General features: G+C 36.1%; 2 long non-coding RNA genes across 2 annotated transcripts in view; one reads left to right on the forward strand and one right to left on the reverse strand.

Moving 5' to 3' along the window:
- LOC135075687 (uncharacterized) overlaps positions 1-23339 on the reverse strand; it is a 545949-nt gene that overhangs the window by 350248 nt on the left and 172362 nt on the right. The gene's annotated exons all lie outside the window — the stretch shown is intronic.
- LOC135075685 (uncharacterized) lies at positions 12536-16255 on the forward strand. Its single transcript, XR_010258092.1, has 3 exons — positions 12536-12827; positions 13422-15285; positions 15880-16255. It is a non-coding gene; the product is annotated as an uncharacterized LOC135075685 (long non-coding RNA).

Raw genomic sequence — 23339 nt, forward strand, 5'->3', positions numbered from 1 at the left:
CCCACCTTAGGCAGTTGCGATATCATTGATATTTATTTATTTATTTAAGGTTCGCAAAACAAGTGATATAATAGTGATAGAGGAATATAATGTAACTAGCGCCCTTCTGTTTTACCCCTAAGAGGTGGTTTCGTAAAATCCTTTCTTAGCGGATGCCTACGTCATAACATCTACCTGCATGCCAAATTTCAGCCCGATCCGTTGAGTGGTTTGGGCTGTGCGTTTATAGATCACTGTCAGTCAGTCAGTCGGTCAGTCAGTCACCTTTGAGTTATATATATTTAGATTAACCGGATGCCGAGTACCGGATGTTAAGTCCTTTTAATCCACAACGGCATAGAAGTCGTTGTTATTTATGTCTCCTTGTCCAACAATACCTCAGGCAAATATTTTTATAGCTAGAATAATGCCATAACCAAACCACGTTAAAGTTAATAAGAAATTATTTTTAGTGATTCCACGTAATGCTAGATGAGACATTTGTGTGCTTATCGTGATGAAATCGCATTACGGATATTCAAACACTCGTAAGAATACAACAGTATTGGTTTCCAAAACAAAAAAAAAAAGGTTAGGGCATACTTAAAGTGCGCTTATAATGAAGAGAATATCCAACAAAAAAAAATGTTGAAGTACAGTTTCGCACTTGAATGGATTATTTGGATTCCTCTGTGAGGACGAAAGACGGTAACACAACCGAACTATATTTTAGGTAAAACACACATCGTTACTGTCGTAGATGCATTTTCTAAAATATTTTTGTGAAGGCCGTTCGCTATAGAACTGAAAACAAAAAGTGCAAAGATTCTGTCAAAGTTTGTTGGTCCCTATAAATTGACAGAAATTTTAGGAAATACGATACATAGGATAGCTACTGGTGTTTGTAGTAAAGTGATAAATAAATAATGAACAGTATGCTCTTTAGGTAGGCATATTATCATGCTCTCTGTGGGCAATTAAAGTTAATATTATAAGCAATAGGTATTATTAAAAAAAGTTACTTGTTGATCAATTACTTATTTATTCAGGATACTAATTTATACATTTCCAACATTATAACACCTTAAAGTTAGTACTTCTTACTTTAAATGCTCCAATCGAACTGCCTGTCCGGCGGCATGCCCGCGATAAGGCAACTTCCCCTTCCATTCGTCAAAGTCAACCGGCTCGAAACGACTTATCGACAGCATGCCCCGGAAGTAGTCAAAATCAATACTTAAATAACAATTTATTCTAAATTACTAAATCGTATACAATAAAAATTCTAAAATAATTACATTAAATAATAAACATGAAATATGTAATTGAATATAATACATATAGAATAAATTCTAAAACCACTCTAATATCTGCAACAATTTCCAGGAAGTAATCAAGTAAAGTATTTAATTTTAATAATGGGTTTTTAAATTCTACCAAAATTATTACAATAACTATTTATAAGCAACTAATAATCGTATAAAATACAATATTAATTCTAAAATCATTACATTCGGCCATCCGTCACCGTGATGCCTCCTGGCATTCACGTCTCATAAAGATATTAAAATCATTACATTCGGCCTGGTATTCCCGTCTTAATAAAGATATATTCTAAAATCATTACTATTAATTTTCGAAACAACATGAATCATATTATTATTTATACAACTTGTAAATAAGTGTTATTATCATGTGCAAATTTTGTTAAGAAAAGGTAGAAGATCCTGAATTTTATTTAATATTGTACATTAGGAAACTTAAAAACTAATCCACGTAACTTAGGTACTATGCACACACTGTTGGGTACAGCAGTCTTTACACAATAACTTTCCTTAGATATACCTAATACCTATTACTTATAATATTTACTTTAATTGTCCACAGAGAGCATAATAATATGCCTACCTAAAGAGCATACTGTTCATTATTTATTTATCACTTTACTACATCAGAATTATGTTTGCACACACTGTTGGGTACAGCAGTCTATACACAATAACTTTCCTTAGATAATACCTATTGCTTATAATATTAACTTTAATTGCCCACAGAGAGCATGATAATATGCCTACCTAAAGAGCATACTGTTCATTATTTATTTATCACTTTACTACATCAGAATTATGTTTGCACACACTGTTGGGTACAGCAGTCTACACAATAACTTTCCTTAGATAATACCTATTACTTATAATATTTACCTTAATTGCCTACAGAGAGCATAATCATATGCCTACCTAAAGAGCATACTGTTCATTATTTATTTATTACTTTACTACATAAAAATTATGTTTGCACACACTGTTGGGTACAGCAGTCTATACACAATAACTTTCCTTAGATAATACCTATCGCTTATAATATTATCTTTAATTGCCCACAGAGAGCATGATAATATGCCTACCTAAAGAGCATACTGTTCATTATTTATTTATCACTTTACTACATCAGAATTATGTTTTTCTAAGGCCTCAACATGAATCTAAGCTTGTATGGATCATAATGATTTTTTTTTAAACTTAGAACACCAGTAGCTATCCTATGTATCGTATTTCCTAAAATTTCTGTCAATTTATAGGGACCAACAAACTTTGACAGAATCTTTGCACTTTTTGTTTTCAGTTCTATAGCGAACGGCCTTCACAAAAACATTTTAGAAAATGCATCTACGACAGTAACGATGTGTGTTTTACCTAAAATATAATTCTGTTGTGTTACCGTCTTTCGTCCTCACAGAGGAATCCAAATAATCCATTCAAGTGCGAAACTGTACTTCAACATTTTTTTTTTTTGTTGGATATTATCTTCATTATAAGCGCACTTTAAGTATGCCCTAACCTTTTTTTTGTTGTTTTGGAAACCAATACTGTTGTATTCTTACGAGTGTTTGAATATCCGTAATGCTCGATTTCATCACGATTAGCACACAAATGTCTCATCTAGCATTACGTGGGATCACTAAAAATAATTTCTTATTAACTTTAACGTGGTTTGGTTATGGCATTATTCTAGCTATAAAAATATTTGCCTGAGGTATTGTTGGACAAGGAGACATATTAAATAACAACGACTTCTATGCCGTTGTGGATTAAAAAGACTTAACATCCGGTACTCGGCCTCCGGTTAATCTAAATATATATAACTCAAAGGTGACTGACTAACTGACTGACTGACAGTGATCTATAAACGCATAGCCCAAACCACTCGACGGATCGGGCTGAAATTTGGCATGCAGGTAGATGTTATGACGTAGGCATCCACTAAGAAAGGATTTTACGAAACCACCTCTTAGGGGTAAAACAGAAGGGCGCTAGTTACATTATATTCCTCTATCACTATTATATCACTTGTTTTGCGAACCTTAAATAAATAAATATCAATGATATCGCAACTGCCTAAGGTGGGAATTAAGCCCACGAAATTATTTTGATCAAGAGGAGACTAAGAAATTTGTAACTATCCTCGGTAAAACCAGAATTAGTACGCTTGTATCTGTGATTTCTATTGTATCAGTAACAAAAAGCGCCAAAAAGTCTTCGTGGTTCTCAAAAATATTCTGATTAGGACCTTAATAGAATGTTAGTGTAGAACTATTATTCAAACCCGTGAGAAATGACAGTTCCGAGAAGTTCCGACCATTTGTCAGTGGTCTACATACCTATACATCATTGATCACTAACATTACAAGAACGTCAATCTTATCAACATTCATGCTTATTATGTTAGTTCTATCTATAAGTAAGAATGATAATTGACTAAATCTTTTGCAACTGAAATATTGTCAAAATGCTTCGCCAAACTAAGTACATCAGCGTCAGTTTTGCGTAAAAGAGTGCTCTCATTATAAAAATCTAAACCCGCGTTTATGGATTTTCCATTTACCAAAATTTCTCTTACTAAATGACTTCAAAATCATGGTTTTTCTCCAGAGTCATTCCCAATACGAAAAGTAGTGTTTGAAATTGAAGGAATAGGAGTTAAACTCACACGCATCGTTTTCGTATTCTAAATGATTGCTTAAGCTACATTTAACGAGTGGCAGTTAAAACATACCATAGAGTATTTTCAGAACCTGAGTTGTTTATCTTTGGGGCTGGATGAATCTGATCCTATGATCGATTATTTGCGAAATAAACTGGCTTTAATGAGAACAAAAGTCTGGGCAAGTCTTTGGGTTTTGTTATTTCACGCCTATTTAACCATCCTAGTTCGTCATAAAAATCATCACGTAAGTTTTCATCCTTTCAAGGAGCAAGATCCAGCATTTCCTCAACCGTTCATAATTCTTTTAGCTAGGAAAAAGTCACTGCCACTCACTTCAGGCATAGATTACCATCAAATCAACAAAGCCTCAATCTATCTTTTGGCTAGTTTAACTAACTTTTGCAATGAAAATTGTACTACTTATTTCTCATTCTAATTATTTGCAGAGTTGAATTCAGGGATTACATTATTAAAGCTGTTATTGAAAGAATAATAACTACTAGACATAAAATAATTCCAAAAAATCTCTTTACTAGAGAGTATTTACGAATCTAAGCTGCTAACCTGCTTCTTCGGTATAGCTGGAAGAAGATGAGCCCCTTTGCATTCTCTTCTTGCAACTTCACCCCATAGAAGACCGTCGTGGTGACGCCTCCTTACTTCGACAACGAAGACAAATTCATCCGCTTAGCTCGCTTACTTGATCGTTGGCTGACGGGCGTCCCCGGTGGTGTACCGGCTTCATATTCAGACGTCATTGTCCTCAACTGTGAAATAAAGTTCTCGACGGAATAAACTGTGTATGACAAACATCAACTTAAAATTTTATGGGGCTATGTTCAATTTTTATATCATATTAAGCTCTTGATTTATTTCCTATTCAAAACCAAAAATTAAATCTAAAAATATATTGCTTGACAAATATTGTATGCTCTTCTTTGCTTTGCCACTATTACATGTAACAATTTTACTTATGCTTTATAAATAAAGATGTTCAGTTTGTATTTTAGTCAGTGCAACCCTCATACACAACTGCGACGACTGGATGGCTCGCTTAACATACCAGCAAAATCCTGCCCGAAGTCGGCAAGCACACCTAGTGCGTCTCTTAACCTACAATATTAGGTGGGTAAAACATTATGAAAAAGAAACTGGAAAGGCTAAAAGTTAGCTATCAAGCTAAAAAAAAAATGAAAACAATTATCCACTATGGGCACAACGCTAACGCTTCATAACTAAAATCAAGGACACTTGGCCCATCGACACACCTGGCCGCTAACTTAAAAATTATGGACACACCTGGCCCATCGGCACACCTGGCCGCTAAAGTTAAAATCAAGGACACACCTGGCCCATCGGCACACCTGGCCGTTAATATAAAATCAAGGACACACCTGGCCCTTCGGCACACCTGGCCGCTAACTAAAAATCAGACACACCTGGCTACGCCTGGTCGCTACTAGTTGTGGAACATGCATAGCTCCAATGAATCCTACATAGCATTTATGAATTTTACAAATGAAGTGTCTTTTCATCATACCTCGAGTACTCATTGCAAAAATAGCGTCTAATAAAACTACACAAGTCTGTCGTCTGCATACTACAATAATTATGAACCTTATTTATCACTAGCACAAGCAGTCGTCGGTTCGTAAAATCAAAGTTATCTTTATTCGTGTAGACTAATTAAATTAGTTACTTACAAATGTCAAAATGTTCTTAAGGAGCCTAGTGCTTCGAGACAAATATTTAGTAAAAGAAGCGTACCAAGAATCGCTTCATAAACTATCAAGGAGTAACCTTGACCAAATGAATCATTCAAGTTTTTTTTTTGTGCTAGTATAACTTTGTTCTTATGTACAGTTTAAATGTACTTTAATGATAGATCTTATCAATTCTACAACAATATAAAAAGTGGCATCTAGCTTTATACCAGAAACGTATTTAACTTTGTACGAGTAATTGTAGGCGCATCTAACCGTACGAGTACTTTGTAGACGCATCTTGATAAACTGAAGGCGCATCTAGCCTGATAAACTGAAGGAGCAATTAGCCAATTAACAATCCATATTTCACTAGCTTTTGCCCGCGGCTCCACCCGCGTGAAATTTAGTTTGTCACAGATCCGTCATAAATCATAGTCTACATGTTATTCTGGGCTATAAAGATTAATACTGGAAAGTTTCATCATAATCCGTTCAGTTATTTTTGCGTGAAAGAGTAACAAACATCCATCCAGACATCCAAACTTTTCGCATTATAATATATGAAGTAAATTTATGAAGATTTAGAGTACCTTAATTGGGGACTTCTAATATTATGCGAACTACTAATCTAATATTATTCTATAACTATATACTAGTCTTTGTATTATCTTCATCAGGACATAGCACACTTAACTAGTTCTTAACGAAAATAGACTACACACTAAATCGGTCAAAAGTAAAATAAAATTTAATTTTATTAAGTTAGTATCATCAGAGGATAGCCCCGTCATATACGAACATAATAATTTGAATACTAATGTGTTCCGTATTATGTCCGTTCCGCCAGAGAATAGCCCCGACCATATACGAGACAATACAGCACACAAGATTCGAACATGCACTTCAGGAGGTTTTAAAATATTATTACAGGTACACACTTATTATGCTAGTATCATCGGAGGGTAGACCCCATCATATACGAACATAATAATTTGAATACAAATGTGCTCCGTATTATGTCCGTTCCGCCAGAGAATAGCCCCGACCATATACGAGACACAATACAGCACACAAGATTCGAACATGCACTTCGGTAGGTTTTAAAATATTATTACAGGTACACACTTCATTATGCTAGTATCATCAGAGGGTAGACCCCATCATATACGAACATAATAATTTGAATACAAATGTGCTCCGTATTACGTCCGTTCCGCCAGAGAATAGCCCCGACCATATACGAGACGCAATACAGCACACAAGATTCGAACATGTAGTAAAAAAAAATGTTTAATACTATCATAATCTTTTGTACGAAATAAATGTTCTTTTAAAAATATATTGCTACATACCTTTGTTTGTGAGCTGAAGATGTGGATCACATTCCCGCTTCCGATTTATTAAAAAAAGTTACTTGTTGATCAATTACTTATTTATTCAGGATACTAATTTATACATTTCCAACATTATAACACCTTAAAGTTAGTACTTCTTACTTTAAATGCTCCAATCGAACTGCCTGTCCGGCGGCATGCCCGCGATAAGGCAACTTCCCCTTCCATTCGTCAAAGTCAACCGGCTCGAAACGACTTATCGACAGCATGCCCCGGAAGTAGTCAAAATCAATACTTAAATAACAATTTATTCTAAATTACTAAATCGTATACAATAAAAATTCTAAAATAATTACATTAAATAATAAACATGAAATATGTAATTGAATATAATACATATAGAATAAATTCTAAAACCACTCTAATATCTGCAACAATTTCCAGGAAGTAATCAAGTAAAGTATTTAATTTTAATAATGGGTTTTTAAATTCTACCAAAATTATTACAATAACTATTTATAAGCAACTAATAATCGTATAAAATACAATATTAATTCTAAAATCATTACAGTATTATCTAAGGAAAGTTATTGTGTATAGACTGCTGTACCCAACAGTGTGTGCAAACATAATTCTTATGTAGTAAAGTGATAAATAAATAATGAACAGTATGCTCTTTAGGTAGGCATATTATTATGCTCTCTGTGGGCAATTAAAGTAAATGTTAAAAGTAATAGGTATTATCTAAGGAAAGTTATTGTGTAGAATGCTGTACCCAACAGTGTGTGCAAACATAATTCTGATGTAGTAAAGTGATAAATAAATAATGAACAGTATGCTCTTTACGTAGGCATATTATCATGCTCTCTGTGGGCAATTAAAGTTAATATTATAAGCAATAGGTATTATCTAAGGAAAGTTATTGTGTATAGACTGCTGTACCCAACAGTGTGTGCAAACATAATTCTTATGTAGTAAAGTGATAAATAAATAATGAACAGTATGCTCTTTAGGTAGGCATATTATTATGCTCTCTGTGGGCAATTAAAGTAAATGTTAAAAGTAATAGGTATTATCTAAGGAAAGTTATTGTGTAGAATGCTGTACCCAACAGTGTGTGCAAACATAATTCTGATGTAGTAAAGTGATAAATAAATAATGAACAGTATGCTCTTTACGTAGGCATATTATCATGATATGTGTGTACATGATGCTCTCTGTGGGCAATTAAAGTAAATATTATAAGTAATAGGTATTAGGTATATCTAAGGAAAGTTATTGTGTAAAGACTACTGTACCCAACAGTGTGTGCATAGTACCTAAGTTACGTGGATTAGTTTTTAAGTTTCCTAATGTACAATATTAAATAAAATTCAGGATCTTCTACCTTTTCTTAACAAAATTTGCACATGATAATAACACTTATTTACAAGTTGTATAAATAATAATATGATTCATATTGTTTCGAAAATTAATAGTAATGATTTTAGAATATATCTTTATTAAGACTACCAGGCCGAATGTAATGATTTTAATATCTTTATAAGACGTGAATGCCAGGAGGCATCACGGTGACGGATGGCCGAATGTAATGATTTTAGAATTAATATTGTATTTTATACGATTATTAGATGCTTTTAAATAGTTATTGTAATAATTTTGGTAGAATTTAAAAACCCATTATTAAAATTAAATACTTTACTTGATTACTTCCTGGACATTGTTGCAGATATTAGAATGGTTTTAGAATTTATTATATATTATATTCAATTAGGTACATATTTCATGTTTATTATTTAATGTAATTATTTTAGAATTTTTATTGTATACAATTTAGTATTTTAGATATAAATTGTTATTTAAGTATTGAGTTTGACTACTTCCGGGGCATGCTGTCGATAAGTCGTTTCGAGCCGGTTGACTTTGACGAATGGAAGGGGAAGTTGCCTTATCGCGGGCATGCCGCCGGACAGTCAGTTCGATTGGAGCATTCAAAGCAAGAAGTACTAACTTTAAGGTGTTATAATGTTGGAAATGTATAAATTAGTATCTTGAATAAATAAGTAATTGATCTACAAGTAACTTTTATTATACCATGATGACGTCTCTATTGACATAAAACTTAGGCAAATGACCCGTTTTCTCCAAATGGCGAACTTTAGTAGAGGGAGCCAAACGACCAACCGTAACTGACGTAATTAGGTTGAGGTTAACTAACAGTTAAAAATAATTCCATGAAACTAGTAGTTAGTCAAATGACAAATACCTACGTACGTACATGCCACTAAACTTGAAATGTGACTCGGAAACATAATAAATAGTAATCAAAGACTATACTTAAAGTGGCGATGGACGGAGCACATAGCTCGTAGAGCTGATGGCCGTTGGGGCAGAAAATTTATCGAGTGGTGACAACGTATCGGAAAACGTAGTGTAAACAGGCCTCCCACCAGGTGAACTAAAGATCTGAGATGGAATTGTGTAAAGCAATCGTAATCATTTGACAGTTCATAACGTACGATAAAGTCAGTTAAACAAAGCGTTTGACAGAATAATCGTACGTTATGAACTGTCAAATGATTACGATTGCTTTACACAATTCCACCTCTGGTAAAGGTCGCGGGATTAAGTACCTGGATGCGGGCAGCACAGGAGCGGTCGTTGCATGGAAATCCTTGGGGAAGGCCTTTGTCCAGCAGTGGACGTCATTTGGCTGAAACGAACAAACGATCGAAAGGTGAACATAGGCACAAAAGAACGAAATATTTTCAAAAGAAGAAACCCAAACCTCCAAATCAATACATTTTTTATACCACTTCAGCATTAATGTGTTTCCCTTCCGGTCACCGAAATTAAATCAAGAGGGAATCTTTAACGTAGAGGGCGCTACTAGAAACATACAGGACCAATTAGCCGAGGCTTGAATTAATTAAAGCAAAGTTAAAGCCCTTAACTTAAATTAAGAGTCGCCATTGTTCGAGATATTAAAACGTTTTGCATTTTCAACGGAGCTGGGACCCTACTATGAAATCTGAACTTTATGGGAAGTGTGAATAAAAATTATTGGTTCAAGTTATGAGGAAGATCTTGCGGTTTGCAGGCCGATTACAAAACAGTTGTTGTGCGTTCGATTCCTGAGGGGGATAATTAATGTTATGTATATGTTGATTAGGTTACTTAAAATGTTAGATAAATGGACGAAGCTCAAAATAACATGTAAGTATTGTTTATTCACAAGTAATTACATAAGATGTATCTACGAGTATCTAAATATTTAACCTGTTGTTATTAAAAGTAAAATAATATGCGCAGTTAATGGCAGTTAGTCGAACTCTATCATTTTTATTACATTTTAATAATTTACTCTTAGGCTGAGTTGCCCCATCGTACTTTAACTTTGACAAATGTCAAAAATCTGTCAAACTCTATATACAAAAAGCACCGGTTATTCTGATTGTTATGGTTAAAATAATGTGGTGGAACTCAGCCTTAGAATCTTATGTATTAATATCTTATCATTCTGGTTTTAAGTGTCATGTTGATATTTTTATTTCCTATTTTTCTCTATTCTAATGACTTTTACATGGACTTCTAATTTCTATTCGAGTTCTCATCGGTAGTAAGGCCACTGTTTTCATTTGCTGGAGACATGCCCTATCGCGTTCTAGGGGACAAATTGCATTGGCTAGAACAAAATAAAATACGTTGAAGAAATTTTAATTTCACAGAAGATTCGCAGACACGAGATTCAATGAAAATTTCGAGCAATTCTTTTCTCTATCTTCAACACTGTTTATGGGGAATTAAACTTTGAATTAATGTCTTTTAGCCCGCATGGGTTAACATCAGATTAGTTTATTCATCCGTTGTTTTATATTGGACCTTAAAATTTTCTGCCCTTTTTAAAAATATTTGGTTAACCTCAAACTACTATGCTTAGGCTGAGTTGCACCACCTAACTTTGACCGTAACTTTAAGGATAACCGGTGCTTTTTGTGTACAGTTTGACTGATTTTTGACGTTTGTTGCAGTAAAAGTAAGATGGTGCAACCCAGTCTTACTGTTTTTATAAGTTATCGAGTAGGTATTCATTTCTATGAATAACTATCAAGATCGTCGGTCCACTTAGTGGGGGCTTTCCCACACCACTTCCTTCGGTCCATGACTGCTACTCGAGAACTTTTCTACCATAATGGCCATTAGCTCTACAAGCTGTGTGAAGGTTGCGGAAAGTACTTGTATGAAGGCAGCGCATGGAAATCCTTGGGGGAGGCTTCTCCTGAAACGGGCGAATCACTATTAAATACTCAAAGGATGCTGAGGAAAATTCTTGAGCGGCAACAACGAGCCGGAAGACGAAGCTTGGGCAGACCTCCTAATAGGTGAACCGACGATCTGGTCAAGGTCGCGGGAGGAGGATGCGAGCGGCGCAGGACCGGCCTTTGTGGAAATCCTTGGGGGAGGCTTTGTCTAGCAGTGGACGTCATTCGGCTGAAACGAACGAACGAACTCGAAGGCTAACTAAGAAGCCTCTAAATTAGGCATCATTTTTGCAGCTCTCCAAACTACCAACTCAAGCAATTAATACATCAAAACTCACTTGAATGTATGACCGTTATGGTCGCAAGAAACTACTCCACTAAGGCTGAGTTGCACCACCTAACTTTGACGGTAACTATGACAATAACCGGTGGTTTTTGTATGGAGTTTGACAGATTTTTGACGTTTGTTAAAGTTGAAGTAAGATGGTGCAACCCAGCCTAAGAAGTAAATGTGCCGTGAAAAGAAGCTATTTGTACTGTCCAAGTTTTATTACTTTAGAAAAATATTTATTAGAAGCACTTAACTTCTGCTCAAGAACAGTGTGCGAGATACTGGTAATAGACAGCACTTGCTGGCTGTAAATTGCTGCAAAATAGCACTTTTTACAAGTACTTATGATGCCTTTTGTTATTTGTAATCATGATGTGTTATTGCCTGTATTATAACCGAATGAACTATTGGAATGTTATCGTAACTTGATGGATATAATATTTACTGACAACTTATTTTAAATAAACATCTTGAAAAAGGTCGTGCGTTCAGTTCCCGCCTTAGGCAGTTCGATTTTTTCAAGTTATTTATAATTTTCCAACTTGAATAAATCCAAAAAGCCCGGAAAGCGGAAGTTCGTGGGTTCGAATCCCGACTTAGGCAGATCGATTTTTTTAAGTTGTTTATTTAGTTTGAAAAGCGACTCTATTCGTATACGAAATGATTTTTCTCTAGGGTCTAGGTAGTTGAATTAATTTCTTTCTTGAATTAGTTCTACGCGGATGGTTAATATTGAAATATTACCTGTATTTGCCTAACGTTTGCTCTAGGGAATTGATAAACTAAAAATGTTCTATTGTAACGGTTAGCGTTACCGCTGCCCGTTATCTTAGATCTAAATTCTAATTTAATTACTATTATCTACCTAAATAAATATACTTAAATAATAATATATCTAAATCTACGTAAACTACCTAAATGAATAACTTGATTAAATAATTCATATTGTTCTACACTAATAAAATAAATAAAATAATAAATCTACAAGCAAACCCGCGCGAAACAAGTTGTTCAATATTTCTTTTGTTCTCTGTCGAGCGGGCGGACTGTTTTTTATGCATGCGCAAGCGACGCGCCTACGGCCGCGATGCTCCCGCCGCGTCTCCTAGTCCGAGCCAGAGCGTTAGTGAGCACGGACGTACCGCTGTCCGTCACCGCCGGACCCGCGATGTATATAATATCTTAAAAACTAAATATGTAATCGCGAATTGGTGAACCCCGCTACCGGGTGAGTGTTGCAAAAGTATTTTTAATGCCTAGATTTTATACTTGTGCTAAATGTAAGTACCTAACCGCCATTTTGTTCTTGAAATGTGCAATCCGTGTGCTCAGTGTATCTGGACGATGTCATTTCGTAATTTTAACTGTTGCTACAATTTGTTACTCGTAATATTTTACATCTTACTACACAATAAAATAATAAATCTATCAATTTTATGAAATGACATCGACACGTCATGACCTTACATGACCTTGGTCGTACTGTAACGACTCTAATTTCAATTCCACTTGCTAATTTAAATTGTTTCATCGCATCGTACTTGTTCTAATTATTCTAAATTATTGCCTACCTATATTGTTCTATAAATTAATTGCCTATATAGATGATATTCTAAATAATTATCTACCTACATAATTTAATATTTTTGCCTACTTCACTTTGCAATCACATTCACTGCACCTATTGTAATTCTGTTTGACTGCCACATCATTACATCACCATTTATTACCAAAATCATTCCATCTGCTTCGCTAGTATTTTGATGTCGCAGTCAAACGGACAAAAGCTAGCAACTGCTTTAGTGTCCGATTTGATTTGCAGGGTTTACCTTCACCTTCACCTTCACGCTCATCTTCTTCACAACAACTACCTGCCATGCATGGCCAGCGCACTACAGCCGAACTACCACCTGGCTCCTCAACCCGGCAGAGCTGCCTGTCGTGTCGGACGGCCCGTACGCACACTCTAAGTGGCCCTACACCACAGTGCGTACGGTCCCTAACCGTCTGGCGCGTCGACGACCCTGCGGGCTCACCACCAGCGAGGAACCAAACCACATAACCATCAATGCTAGCGAGGACAGTGGTTTGAATATACTACCCCGGTGACGAATCTCGTGCGATATGATAGTTAGCTCGTAACCCACACCCTTAAGGTCTCTTACTCTTAATTGCAATAAATGACTTGTTAACTTAAATCTATCTTTTATTTAACTAATTAACTCTAAATTCTAATTATGTCATGGCTCTAAAGCCTCTAACCGTGACATTGGCGCCCATACCGGTCTATTCTATCGCACTTGAGACGTTACCAGTGAGTTTACTTGTAATAAATGGTTATTTTTGGTGTTGGCATTCAAATAACTTAGTTATAAGATTGTAACTAATATTGTAATCTCTGTGTGGTAGTACTAAACTTGTAATTTTTGTGGAGAATAGCTACACTATTCTACCTACTATAGTTTTCTTAAGAATAAAATGTATCTACCTACATTTTATAATATTAACTAAATTCTACCTACCTTTGGTAATATTATTTAATTTTTAATCACTACCTACCACACATAGATTTTGCTTTTGTTTAACTTTTGTAATGCTTACTGTCTTATTGTGTAATTTGCAACACACACCCGCGTGCCTACCTAGTATTTTTTTAAATATTACGTACTCGGTAATTCTAATCTAAAATATAAATTTAGCTTGTAACTGAAAACGTTACTTCTAATTAAACTATTAAATAAAATGATAAATTGTAAATACTACTAAAAATAAACAATTTATTAGACCTACTCGTATCTTACCTACTGATATCTCTTAAACCTATCTTTGGAAATCTACCTTAATTATAAAGTCTAAAACTATTTTTAACTGTCTTGTCTGACGCACCATCTAAAATGGATTGCAAGGTACACTCTACTAAGTACCTCTTTGCATTGCTTAGGACTCAAGATAGGAAGTTGTTGGGTGCAGCAGTTGCTAAACAACTGCGCATACTTGTAATTAGCTGTAGTCTACCCTACAGTTAATATTCCGACCTCTTCATTTAATTTATAGTTATATTATGACTTTCTCTAAATCTTAACTTAATAAATCTTGTGAGTATTATGAGATCTACTAAAAATCATATACTCTGTACGTCAGGTTGCAAGTAAACAGACCTAAAATGTTTATTTTGTTAGTCAGACTCAAGATTAGCTAGTACAGTTAAGATAGCGGATTTTCCTTAGGTAAAATCCTACCGTAAAAAGGGGGATATGTAACGGTTAGCGTTACCGCTGCCCGTTATCTTAGATCTAAATTCTAATTTAATTACTATTATCTATCTAAATAAATATACTTAAATAATAATATATCTAAATCTACGTAAACTACCTAAATGAATAACTTAATTAAATAATTCATATTGTTCTACACTAATAAAATAAATAAAATAATAAATCTACAAGCAAACCCGCGCGAAACAAGTTGTTCAATATTTCTTTTGTTCTCTGTCGAGCGGGCGGACTGTTTTTTATGCATGCGCAAGCGACGCGCCTACGGCCGCGATGCTCCCGCCGCGTCTCCTAGTCCGAGCCAGAGCGTTAGTGAGCACGGACGTACCGCTGTCCGTCACCGCCGGACCCGCGATGTATATAATATCTTAAAAACTAAATATGTAATCGCGAATTGGTGAACCCCGCTACCGGGTGAGTGTTGCAAAAGTATTTTTAATGCCTAGATTTTATACTTGTGCTAAATGTAAGTACCTAACCGCCATTTTGTTCTTGAAATGTGCAATCCGTGTGCTCAGTGTATCTGGACGATGTCATTTCGTAATTTTAACTGTTGCTACAATTTGTTACTCGTAATATTTTACATCTTACTACACAATAAAATAATAAATCTATCAATTTTATGAAATGACATCGACACGTCATGACCTTACATGACCTTGGTCGTACTGTAACGACTCTAATTTCAATTCTACTTGCTAATTTAAATTGTTTCATCGCATCGTACTTGTTCTAATTATTCTAAATTATTGCCTACCTATATTGTTCTATAAATTAATTGCCTATATAGATGATATTCTAAATAATTATCTACCTACATAATTTAATATTTTTGCCTACTTCACTTTGCAATCACATTCACTGCACCTATTGTAATTCTGTTTGACTGCCACATCATTACATCACCATTTATTACCAAAATCATTCCATCTGCTTCGCTAGTATTTTGATGTCGCAGTCAAACGGACAAAAGCTAGCAACTGCTTTAGTGTCCGATTTGATTTGCAGGGTTTACCTTCACCTTCACCTTCACGCTCATCTTCTTCACAACAACTACCTGCCATGCATGGCCAGCGCACTACAGCCGAACTACCACCTGGCTCCTCAACCCGGCAGAGCTGCCTGTCGTGTCGGACGGCCCGTACGCACACTCTAAGTGGCCCTACACCACAGTGCGTACGGTCCCTAACCGTCTGGCGCGTCGACGACCCTGCGGGCTCACCACCAGCGAGGAACCAAACCACATAACCATCAATGCTAGCGAGGACAGTGGTTTGAATATACTACCCCGGTGACGAATCTCGTGCGATATGATAGTTAGCTCGTAACCCACACCCTTAAGGTCTCTTACTCTTAATTGCAATAAATGACTTGTTAACTTAAATCTATCTTTTATTTAACTAATTAACTCTAAATTCTAATTATGTCATGGCTCTAAAGCCTCTAACCGTGACACTATAATAAATGACAATTAAGTGGAACGGAAAAAAAACATATTGTACACCATCATTGGAAGATACCAAAACAGTTTTCAACTGAATTAACATTCCTTAATTTCTACTACATATTTAGTGACTACGTAAACAGTCTTTCACATAAACTTTTGGTAACCAAAACTTAAACCAAACGTAAATGCACGTTACATTTAGTACGAGTATTAATTTTCACATTCGCAGGTAGGTACCCACCTATCAAATTTTAGTGCGGTCTTTTTGATAGTATCTTACCCACCTACTACGTCACTTGGTTAGCTTCAATCATACATACACTCCGACGCCATGGTTGTGATATTAGAATTATCTAATATAATAAAAAGGCTATCATCTTGTCAACTCCCACGAACAAGCGCTTAATTGTGGGAATCACACAGAACACGACAGTAACACTAGTGTGTTACGATACATTATTACTGTCCCAGCCGGTAATACAAGGGTCCGGAACTCCGGATTACCCGTTCCTCCGGGCTCCGATTAGGCCCGGAACGCCGGAACCCTGGTCATACGACCAAATTACGCAGCGCTGTCACTGCTGAATGTAGGGCGGGGTTGGGCGGGATGGTATGAATTGACTCGTGTTATTAAAGTGACTATAGGAACACTAAACATCTACGTTGTCATAAGTTAAAACTGCAATTATAAAAGGGTGTTTGCATTTAAGATGCTAAACTTATTTCGCACTTGTTTTAATACTAGAAAAATTGCCTCTGGTGGCAATTTTATTGAATTTTTCTGTCTCCGCAGTCACAGCAGTCACCCGGCAATTGTGCGTTCAATTCTAATCGGAGTTTTCTCGAAGTTTTAAAATTAGGATAGAAACTACGCTTGTAGCCAGTTTTGAAACAACACGGAAAATCTAACTATGTACCTTAAAGATCCATCTGAAAGTACTACATTTAAGCTGCTTAATTTGATATTTTTTACCCATTTGATTTTCTTCGCCAATCTTCTACGCGAGGAATTGGAACCCGTAACTTTTTTGTCGGTTTAACGTAAGTCGTCAATCCGATCCAAACGCACTACAATGGTAATATTAGTAGTAAAGAACTGAGGAGATTCTGTGCCACCTTTAGGTACTATTTTGTATGGTAATATCCAATAAAAAGCGCGTGTAAGAAAGTAAGGCACGAAATACGGTGTATAGCCAAAAAATTATGTTATTTTCTGCTCGTGTTTTGGGGTAGAGACACCTTGGGAAGGAGAATAGAAAAGGGTAAATAAATAATGGTAAATCTTATGATTAATTTCAGCGTCCTTATGCCTGAAGCCTAAGCCTTTAAGATAAAAGCGAATAAATAAATAAATAAATAAATCTTTGGACAATTTCACACAGCGCCAGCTAGCCCCAAAGTAAGCAACTTAATGCTTGTGTTATGGGTGCTAGCTTAACGGATATACTACTTAAATACTTCTTTTTTTTTAAATACATACATATTATACATAGTCACACCCAGACCCGTCACAGAAATTAAAATTCATCATTTCAATTCCTGCCCGGCCGGGAATCGAACCCGGGACCTCTCGGCATAGTAGTCCGTTCTGAACCACTACACCAAACGGCCGACGAATAGGCATCTTAATTAAGAAAGTTTTGAAAGATTTATAATAAGTTACCAGACTCACATTATTTATCTTCGTTCGTTTCGCCAAATGACGTCCACTGCTGGACAAAGGCCTCCCCCAAGATTTTCCACAATGAACGGTCCTGCGCTACCCGCATCCAGGCTCTTCCCGCGACCTTTACCAGATCGTCGGTCCACCAGCTATTAGGAGGCCTACCCACGCTACTTATTATTTATCTTATTTCCATGTTAATCGATTGGTACCGGCCTGCGTCCAACGCCTTCCTGCTTTTATGATGTCGTCGGTCCACGTATCTTTTAATAGCGATTAAAGCAAGATCTCTACAGGATGTGCGGTACAGATAAATTAGTCTATAAGTTGCGGTCACTCTCCATAGCTCATGTAGTCTCTTTGAGAAACTACTGTACTCTGAGAGTCTGACACCCGTATTCACAAACGATGCTTGCTTAAGTAAAGCAGCAAATCGAACGCACAGCGTTGAATAGAGCTCTGCGATTGGTACACCCTGTGGGTCCACGCGCATTGTGAGACCTCATAGTAATGTTTGTGAATACGGGCGTGAGAATCTACAACGTCTTCGTCAAGGGATTTCGATTCTCTAAACACTAAACTCTAGAAGCGTGGATAGTAACTATCAATTTCCTTTGTAAAAAAATACTATTTTTAGCTATTCTAAGTCTAATTAATCGATGATTAAAAGGCGCAGTCAAACAAAGCCTGTATCCAAGAAGGAGGAACAATGTGGTCAATACAGAACGTTTTGCGCTTGTGAAAGAACATTAATTGCTATTAGAAATAGATACAAAATGAGAGAAAATTACGTCGTGTCGATAGGCTGGACACACAGGTGGGAAGATTAGTCAACAAAACTCTTGATTTTGTTAGGACCATCTCACATCCCAATTTTTTCATACAAAGTCTGTATCTATTAGAAGGGAGGAACAATGTGCGTTATGCGCTCGTGTAAGAAATTTCCTTAATATTGATGGTAAGGTTAGTAAGCATTCATAATTATATAAAGACCATCCTAAATCCCAGTTTTTTCAAGCACGACTCGTTAATTTATTTGAAAGCATCAAACAAAATGAAGTTGTTTTCATGAAAATTAAATAATATATTTTGCAAAGACTTTCTGTAATAAATATCTTCACATTACACTTTGCGCTCGCAAACTTATACAATATATTAAAACAAAAGAAAAATATTACACCTTCTCAAGAAATATATAAACGTTCTAGAGGCCTGAAGTTCTAAAGTAGGTAATAATGCCTAGTTTATCCTTTTTGGTATCCCAAAGACGAATGTAACTAAGGCTGGGTAGCGCCATCTTACTTTCTAACTCCATACAAAACACACCGGTTATCGTCAGTTATTGTTAAGCTAGGTGGTGCAACTAAGCCTTAATGTGACAATAGCTTATTAGACTTCATCATCATCATCATCATCATCATTTTAGCCATAGAACGTCCACTGCTGAACATAGGCCTCCCCCAATGCTTTCCACGTTGAGCGATTGGTAGCAGCCTGCGTACAGCGCTTCCCTGCTACCTTTACGATGTCGTCGGTCCACCTTGTAGGTGGACGTCCCACTAGATTGTATTAGACTTGATTGTATTATTTGTGAAGTAAAAATAAACTTTTACTATCAATTAACCTCTCAAGCGCGAGGTGTTTTCACGACGAAATGTCACTGTATCGCCTTAACTACTGCCGTTAACCGATGTTCGGTTAACCACTACTTGCTCGTGTGGTTGATGCTAACACGTTGCTAACGCCCGGGCGTGAATAGTGATGATGTGGCCACAGACAAAGGAACTGTGTGTTTTCAATTGATTGGGGCTATTTTAAAGTCTAGTTAAAAGAGTAGACGAAAAATAATAGACTAAGAGCTAGTGAACGCCAGACCTACGTCATTTTATAAAAGCTGAAAGTTTGTCAGCGTATGCCACCATGACCCAAACTTCATAATTCACCAACATTATATCCTATATTGGGTTGGGAGCATACGCTGACAAACTTTTAGCTTTTATAAAATGACGTAGGTCTGGCGTTCACTAGCTCTTAGTCTATAACCGCCGAAAAAGTAAAAAATATACACTCTCCCAATATGTCTGGGAAATCAATCACCCAGCCATCTCATTTTTACGACCGTGTGTCCCTATTTTGTATTCAATCAGAGACAATGGCTATCGGACACCGATACTGAAGAATACTGTTCCCTGGAACAATACCATAATGTTCAGTATCCATTTCTTATTTATCTTTTGTAATGAGAAATCCCACCAAAAACATTTTGTAAAAAACTAGCCAAGTCTCGATGGAGCTGCTTGTTTATCTCTAAAAAGTAATGAAATCTAGACAAAGTCGTGCCAAGTCTATGGTTCCTTACTGCGATTTCTTTATTATTATAGTTAATGTTGTGTGACTTGGCCGTTGAAGGGTGACAAAACCAGGTGCTCCATGACACCATTGCACCAATCTGTCGCCAGAACCGCTACCCATTGACGATGGAAAATTGCCACTTGGAAAACGTTAATTCAACAATAACCATTCCATTGTAGGTTCAGTAAAGCTGCGTATTTATAATACTTATGTATGATTATCTTAATAAAGATTGTTCAACGGCCAAGTCACACAACATTAACTATAATAATAAAGAAATCGCAGTAAGGAACCATAGACTTGGCACGACTTTGTCTAGATTTCATTACTTTTTAGAGATAAACAAGCAGCTCCATCGAGACTTGGCTAGTTTTTTACAAAATGTTTTTGGTGGGATTTCACTTCTTTTTGTAGAACGTGGCAAAATTATTTAACGTCCTCGTTTTATCGACATTTTTTTACGATATTAAACACAAATAAACTCAACGACCTTTAAAATGGACAACGAATCAGAATTGTTTTAATAACATAACCTTAGCGAACCTTAATAAACGAAATCAACGAAATGCAAATTACACAACATTCAACTTAATCGATGATTTTCTCTAGAAAGGAAACAAATCTGGACACCGCTTGCTAATGCTAGCGCCATCTAGCGGTGAGCGATACAGGCGAACACCACGGTGCCGGAGTAGTATTATGAATGTGGTGTTACTCCAGATCTTCGATTTTCCTAGTTTTTATAGTTTTCCCTTTATGTGGCCATTAAACCCTAACTCTGTACCAAATTTCAGCTCTCTGAGTTTATGGGAAGTACTAGTTCTATTTTGATGATCATCAGTGAGTGAGTGAGTGAGTGTCGTAAATGCGAAACTTTGCTTTCGCTTAACTTCGTAACTAAATGACCTACAGACTTGAAATTTTGGATTTTAAGTATGTGATTATAGCTTACTAGATAACGAAAATTTCTGCGTTCTGGTCTTATCCAGAGGTTCTCAAATAGGGGCCTGAAAATGCGGCGAAATGGTTCCAGTAAAGGATGGTACGGCAGTGTTTGCTTCGCGCTCGACTTGGCGGGGGCACTGCCGTGCCCCCAGATGTTTTGGTGTAAGATGTAAGCCTCTGTAAGTGTATGTAATGATTTACTGCTCTACTAAAGAAAGTTTGCTCTTTTCGGTCTTAATTTTGAATTTGTTTTGTTTTTTTCTAGGTATATCAAAAGAAGCAGGGGAGTATCTTCGCATAATCGTCATGGAAACTTTGGTAAGTGACTCGCCATAACAGTAACCACATAGTTTATGAAATAGTCCAACGGTGGTCCAAAGGCTGTCGGACTGGCTGACAAAAATCCGAGGAACGCTGGAGGAACCGCTAAACTATTGTGGTAAAATCGGGATACGAGGGGTTAACGGATCTATTATTAATAATAGTTTGTGCATATTCTTTGTAAAAATATTAGCACCTTAGTAAATTAAACGTAATGGTACCTACTAAGCAACAAAGAAATTATCATATAATAATTATTATTTAATTAATAATTAATTAATTAACCAACTTCGATAAGCAACAAAGAATTTATTAAATTAAAAAATATCTTCTGACTTTTGACGTTTAAAAATTTTGAATTTTTCTGCTCTACAGTACCTAACACTTAAATAACCAATTATGAAGAAGTTCACTTATAATAAAACTCAGTGTAGCAACAGATTTTAATTCAAGTTTCAGCTTCAAATATCACTCTTAAAACGTCAAATTATAGGCCACCGACCGTCGCGCCGGCTGAAATTTTAGAGGAGCATCGGAATTACAGAGACAAAGGGTGAAAAAATAATGGGCGAATAAGCCCTGAGGTTTAATATCCGGCTTTTGGCGATTAAAATGAGGAAAAAAGAAGTCAAACCAAAGTTATTTCCGCTGGGGATCCGCGGGAACAGATATAACGGGATATTGTGTGGGTAGTTAAGGAATTCAGTTAACTCGATTTGTTAAGCCTGACAAACCTTAATTTGTCATCAATCCACACCAATTTAGCAACAAAATCTTCAATACTATGGCTGATAAGGGTGCACCACCCATACACTTTTTAAAAAGTGCTAAGAAAGAAACTACTTACGTCCCCAGCACTCATCTCGAGAAGGCTCTTAACTTTTCATTTCGCCAAAGTTTCGACGTTACACTGTATTTGATATCAACGAAAGCATTTACTTAAGACCTTACTGTACTTAACATTTCATGAACCTCTTGCAAAGTTCGACTAAATGTCGTCAGAGTAAGCCTTAAATTATGATGGCGTCATGACGTGAGCGTACCAATAGCAGTGTCAAAGTCTACATTTCTTTAGTAAAGAGTAATAAATAGTGCCATTTAAAAAAAACTTATATTTAAAAAAGAAAATTTTGCTCATGAGTATTTTTAAGTACAACATGTCTCAACCTTTTTGCTCTACCACCGCTACGAGTACAACATTTGGGAAGTGCTGAGAAGAAATGCCGCATTAAACTCATTAGCTTCATGAAGTGATTAATAGTTAGCACCTCTTGTGAAATTAACCGATAACTGTGTTGTGGTTAGTTGGCAATAGTCATGATTTATTACATTCTGAGTAGGTAATTGCGGTGGGGCTTCGGTTTATAATTTAACTACATGATTGGTTTAACCGTTGAATGTCTCAGTTAATTGGTTCAGTAGGTATGTTTAATAACTATTTAACTTATTTATAACTATAGAAATATATGAAGGGGTTGGACTAACCGACTCGTGATCCGGGGAACGCGGGTTCAGTCCCCGCCGCCGACTATTGTGGTGAGCTCACCCGTGACAAGCATATAGCTTAGTACGAGGGGCTAACAACGCGACTATTAGTAATTTGTGCAATGACAAATTACTAATAATCTTTAAAAATAAATATTCCTCTAATCATCACTGGAGCTTATACCTCTCGTGACACAAGTAAAATATTTATTTCATCTTCAAGCCCTTATTTGATCAAAACATGAAATCCTCGCG

The sequence above is a fragment of the Ostrinia nubilalis genome, chromosome 10, assembly GCF_963855985.1.
Source record: "Ostrinia nubilalis chromosome 10, ilOstNubi1.1, whole genome shotgun sequence".
NCBI lineage: Eukaryota > Metazoa > Arthropoda > Insecta > Lepidoptera > Crambidae > Ostrinia > Ostrinia nubilalis.